This window comes from Zingiber officinale, chromosome 6B (assembly GCF_018446385.1).
Source record: "Zingiber officinale cultivar Zhangliang chromosome 6B, Zo_v1.1, whole genome shotgun sequence".
Classification (NCBI taxonomy): domain Eukaryota; kingdom Viridiplantae; phylum Streptophyta; class Magnoliopsida; order Zingiberales; family Zingiberaceae; genus Zingiber; species Zingiber officinale.
This window is the reverse complement of record NC_055996.1, coordinates 5,335,644-5,341,801: the sequence shown is the minus strand read 5'-3', so window position 1 is coordinate 5,341,801 and position 6,158 is coordinate 5,335,644. Positions and strand designations below refer to the sequence as shown.

General features: G+C 38.7%; 1 long non-coding RNA gene across 2 annotated transcripts; it reads right to left on the bottom strand.

The window, feature by feature from the left end:
- Positions 1 to 2,330: 2,330 nt before the first annotated feature.
- On the bottom strand, positions 2,331 to 4,558 carry LOC121989889. Of its 2 annotated transcripts, XR_006114359.1 has the most exons (4): positions 4,176 to 4,558; positions 3,978 to 4,072; positions 2,944 to 3,095; positions 2,331 to 2,844 (listed from the first exon to the last, which is right to left on the bottom strand). It is a non-coding gene; the product is annotated as an uncharacterized LOC121989889 (long non-coding RNA). The 2 variants fall into 2 exon arrangements; XR_006114358.1 differs by having other exon boundaries at positions 2,944 to 4,072.
- Positions 4,559 to 6,158: the final 1,600 nt, after the last annotated feature.

Genomic DNA, 6,158 nt, shown 5'->3' with positions numbered 1-6,158 from the left:
TGTACAAGTCCTAAACCTTTCCTAACAACCTATTGTGTTCTTTAGAAATTAAATTAGGAATCACAAACAGAACTTAACATTATTGATTCCAAATTCAATTTATCTGTTCTTAGAGGTTTAGCCTTGGATTGCAAACGATGTTTAACATTCTTAATCCAAATCCACCTATGTTACAAATTTGATTAAATATTTATTTCAGAGATCGGCTTCCAGGTTAAACATGGTGAGGCACTAGGCCTTCTTGGGTATGGGATCATCCACCACTTCCTAGACAAAGTCTTTCAAAGAAATTCAATATTTAATCTCCTTATAGTAATCCTAGGTTTAACCAATAAGAACAATCGAATCACAATATCGAGAAACAAAAGAAACACAAATCAAATCATAAATCCAAAAACCTAGAATCACTAGCCTCTTGTGTTTGGTATTCTAAGATCTAAACAAAAGGATGAACTAGTTATGAAGCGAGAACTGATAATTAGTTATACCTTTTGTAGCTTATAGACCTCACGATCTTCTATCGTATTCCTCTTCTTATCTCGGACGTCGTGTGGGCGACGATATACCGAGACGAGAATCCACCCAATCTTCCTTCTTCTCCAAGCAAGTTTCGGCCACCAACAATCTTCAAGAGATGAAGAACTTTCGGCCACCAACCAAGCTCCAAGGGATGCTAAGAAATAAAGTCTCCTATCTCTCCTTCTTCCTCTAACAAGATATGGCCACCACCAAGCTCCTTGAGATGAAGATGCCGCCGGCCACACAAGGAATAAGAATAGGAGAAAAGGAGGAAGAGAGGGTCGACCACCACCAAGGAAGAGAATAGAGGAATACTAGATAGTATGTTGTGAGGTGAGGCACCTCTACTCTCTCTTTTATATTCCTTGGTATTGGCAAATAAGAAAAGTTTTATAAATAAAACTTCCTTATATTCCTTGCCAATGTTTAAGAAGGAAAATTTAATTAAAAATTTTCTTATAAACCCTTAATGGCCAGCCACCACCATCTCCTCCAAATAAGTAAAGTTTTTAACACAAAATAAAACTTCCTAATTTGTTTCCTGAAATTTTTAAAATAAAAATTTCTCTTTTAAAATTCCCTTCATGGTTGGTTATAAAAGAAAAGTTTTATAAATTAAAATCTCTCTTTTAAAACATGTGGATGATTACAAAAAGGAAAGTTTTATAAAAAATTAAAATCTTCCTTTAAACTACAAATAAGAAAAGATATCAAACTTTTTCCTTAATCCTTTGTAGAAAGCTATAAAAGAAAAGATTTAATTTTAAAACTCTCTTTTAAAATCATGTCTTCCACATTAGAAAAGATTTAAATTTAAACTCCCCTTTTATTTTATTTTGGCCGGCCACCTAAGCTTGGGTTCAAGCTAGGGCCGACCACAACTTAACTCATCATGCCTTGGTTTAGCCGGCCCTAGCTTGGGCTCCAAGCTAGGCTTGGTCGGCCACCTTAAGGTGGGTATAAGACTTTATAAATAAGAGGCTAAGATAGGGACCGAGAGAAGGAATTGGTTTTGGTCTCCCGATGAACTTGAGCTTCCCGTGTTCGCCCCGAACACCTAACTCGAGTTCATCAATAATAACTCATACCACTAAAAGACTATTATTGAACTACCGCACCAATCCTATATTACTATATGGACTTCTTCTTATCATGAGTGTGTTAATCTCCCTGTGTTTAAGATGTCGAATGTCTACTAATTAAATGAGTTACTGACAACTCACTTAATTAATATCTAACTTCAAGAGTAGTACCACTCAACCTTATTGTCATGTCAGACTAAGTTCACCCGCAGGGTTTACATGACAATCCTTATGAGCTCCTCTTGGGGACATCATCAGCTTAGATTACTAGGACACAATTTCATTCTATAATCAACAACACACCATATAAATAATATCATTTCCCAACTTATCAGGCCTATTGATTTATCGAACTAAATCGCACCCTTTGATAAATTAAAGAAATGAATATTGAGTATATGTGTTTGTTATTATATTATGATTAAGAGCGCACACTTCCATAATAACAAAGGTCTTGTACTTTTATGCAGTCAGTATAAAAAGAACTTACCTTAAATGGTCATGCTCAATACACTCAGAGTATACTAGTGTAATTTTTTAGTCAAGATAAACTAATAATAAATTACACTACGACTATTCCAATGGTTTGTTCCTATCCATCTTAGTCGTGAGCTACTATTTATAATTTATAAGGAACTGATAACATGATCTTCTGTGTGTGACACCACACACCATGTTATCTCAATATAAATTAATTGAACAACTACGCTTAGCATATAAATGTAGACATTTGACTAATGTGATTCTTTATTTCAAAATAAATGTTTACAAAAAACTAGTCTTTTAGTATATACTCTAACATAAATGTTGTCTGTTGCTGGGTCGAGTGGTCGGAAGTCCACTGTCCGAGTGTTGTCTGTTGTCGGGCCAAGCAAGATAGCCGCTCGGTCGGAAGTCCACTGTCTGCATGCTTGGCTGACGTTGCGTCTGATGTTCGGCCGAGCGAAGGGGTCGCTCGGTTCGGCTTTTGCGCGTCGTCCTTTGAGCATCGGTTTGATTGCTCGTGTTGAAGACAGTGGGTCGAAGCTTAATCCCCGGTCGGAGTGTGATTCGTCTGACCGACCGATATCGTCCACCCGTTGACCATCTTGACTTTGACCTCTTTTGACATCCACCGTGTCACCGAGATAGAGCCCTTCATCATTACCGCATCACACCCCATGGTTCTATTTTGACAATACTTGGGGCGTTTTGGAGGGGCAGGTTCCCTTTTCCACAACGACCTGCTTCTTTGACAAATTCGCTGCAAAAACAATTCATTAGTTTACTTGATAAGATGAAATATTGGTCTCGTAGGAGTACTTTCGAGCATAAATTGATACAAAAGGAATGAGAAGCAGACTTGCATGATTTGATCGTGCTGAAAAGCACTTTTGAGTGGAGTATAAGCACCCTTCTTTACATTCAAAGCTATCATAGCTGGGTACCCCGTAACCACCAACTCCAACTTGGCTCTCAAAATCAGTGTGCTTGCCAGCAGCCGACCAAATGAAGCTGCAAGGAGAACCACTTTCATTTCATGGAGTGGGTTACATCTCAAAACATGCATCATTCAGTGATGTTGTCGTATCAGATGTAGAATTCTTGTCTTATATACCTCAGGAAATATCTAGATTCTTTCTGGATACTTCAATGACTATTATGTGAAATGATTAGTTATGCTGGAAATATTATCTTTAATTAATATAAAGCCTAAGTTAGTTAGGGTCAGGGTATTCATGGGGAAGAGGTAAGGGGTGATAGTATCTATCTCCTAGAAAAACTATAACTGGATCAAAGGCATTCCCATCTGCTTGAAACCTCAAAGGTAAAAACTTGTATTGGCAGAAGGTGAAGGCATTATATCTGGCAGCAGAGGGTAAGTCTAGTGAACCCTGGAGATGAGCCGGGAAGAGTGATTAACTAATGAAGAATTAAACAGTAGCGGTATGTCTGAAACCTAGGAAAGGGCTATCCAAGAGTGTGGTATGATCATTCCCAAACCTCAAACCTAGAGTACCTTGACCTTACCTCCACTACCAAAGTCAGTCTCAACCATTTAGCTCACAACCTAGCAGTAGTATGTGATAGAATCTGCCTATCCTCCCGAGTGAACCTCAAAAATTTTAAAATCATCCTAGAGAGGGATCAGGTTCTTGAAAGAGAAATTTCCAAGCTAAGGGTTGCTCTGAAAAATCTTACAACTATTTTTTTAAAAAAAAACAAGCCCTTGACAAAGCAGGAAGCAAGAGAACTTGCTGCAAAAATCACTAAACAACCAAAACTCGTCAAAGAGGAGGCCCTTAAGCTTACTGAAGACCTCAACAAGAAGTTAGGAAGGGCAGAAAAACTTCCCCATTGAATTGAAAGGTGGACCGCCGCATGAGCAGCACAAACCTATAAAGAGGCGGTTCAAGCAACAGAATCCATTGAATCTCCTGCTATTAGTTTTCCGAAGCCAAGCAAATATTAGGGAGCTTTCTCAGGCAACTCTGCAATTATTAAACAAAATAATACACAACTTCAACTTTTGGTGCAGATTGCTGAAACCTTGAAGGACATCTAGTCTGATCTAAAGACAATGGTTGAACAAACCAAGAAAGGGAGCGGCAACACAACAACAGTTATTCCGGACTCACTAATTGAAAAGTTGCAAGGACTAACTCTTGGAGCCCAAGAGAAGCCAAAGGAAGGAAAAGGAAAACTATGAGTTTACAAAGATCCCTTCAAAATCCTCAAGGAAGAACAAGAAAAGCTAAAGGGGTAATGATGACCTCAAGAACTTTGGTCTCAGAAAGGACAACACAACGGGAATAGGCGCTATTTGAGGATCAAATTAGAGGATATCGACAAGGGCAAAGACAACTATTTAATGCAAGAAGAATGATGAGAAGATTCACTGGAGGCTGTTATAATCAGACTCTAGAGCAGCAGGTAAATCCAGAAGCAACTTCAGCTTTTAATGAAGGAAAGGGTAAACTTGGTACCGGAAGAAGTGCTATACAGATCCAGAATAGATGATGCAGACCATAGGGTCTACATACACAGATCAGAGGAAGCCATAACTTGCATAGATGGCCAGCAGATAGACAAAAGTGTAATAGAGCCAGAAAGTTTTGAGGAACTGTGACGAAGTAGTATGCAGTTTGTACATATTGGCCTTATGCAGTTAAGGCTACAAATACTACACTGACGAGAGGAGGGAACCTTAGCCCTGGTGATATTTAGAGATAATCCATGGCAAGGGGACCAAGCTATTTTTGCCACCATGGAGGTTGATCTGCCCACAGGCAGTCAACTTATTTATGTGGTTCTTGATATTATTACCACAATAAGAGATTTCTATCAGAATATCCAGTTCTCAATACAAACAAGGGGCTATGATAATTGGTAAAATGGAGAGGCCAACTTATTAATTACAAGGGGAATTATGGGGCGACTCTCCAACACACCCAATATTGGTTTTGCCTATCAAGTCCAGCATGTTGCAGATTACCTGGCAAGTCGAAGTGTACGAGCTCTCCCTGGGAGAAGATATAATGCTAATGAGGCACAGGGACATAGTTGGATTATCCAGCAACCACAAATGGTATTCCCAAGGATACCTACAGAGGTACAATCTCGAAACTTATTAAATGGCACTATTAGCATTAATTTTAATTATTATGTTACGACACCGCCTCAATATAACCAACATGATGAACAAATGGCTAGTGATGAAGAAGAAATCAGGAGTGATTAACAAATTATAACAGTACTTACCAAAAATAAGGAAATTTGGGACTCTCTAGGATAACCAAGTGGTAAGTTTGACTACTATGTTAACTATACCCCTCCTGAAGGATATAACCAATGGGAGGAAAGATCCTCTGTTCGAGTAAAAAAAACTATCACATATTGCCATCGTGCCACAGAAAAGAACTCATAGAGCTGCTGGTTATGACCTTGTCGCAGACAAAGAATGCATTATAGAGCCCAGAGGGTGAGGCCTTATATCAACAGGTCTCAGCCTGAAACTTCCTAAGGAACGTATGGAAGAATAACAGCAAGATCCAGTGCTGCATAGACACGAGGCCTGGATGTCAGAGCAGGAGTCATTGATGCCAATTATCGGGGAGAAGTTATGATTCTTATATTTAATCATTCTAACTATCAAGTACGCATCCAGCCTGGCGAATGCATTGCTCAACTAATAATCGAGCAAATATTATCACCTGATATTTATGAAGTAACTGAACTATCGGAAACCATGCGAGGAGATGGATCTTTTGGCTCTACCGATAAAACATTTTTTTATCTCACAATGGATCATGAAGAAGAAATCAGCTTTAATAAGCTCCAACCTATTGACCAGTCGGTGATCAAATGGACTACCCATCCCGACGACCTACTAAGGATAAGCATCTATTGGAAGGACTCAACTCTACGGAAGAATTTATTAACCACTTTTTCAAAGAAATAACTTCTTCCTCTACAGGTATCTCTAACATTATTGCAGTAGGTTATGATGAAGAGCCAGAAATAGAGTTGGAGTATCCAGCTATGAAAAAATTATGCGAGCAACTCTATTCTAGTGTT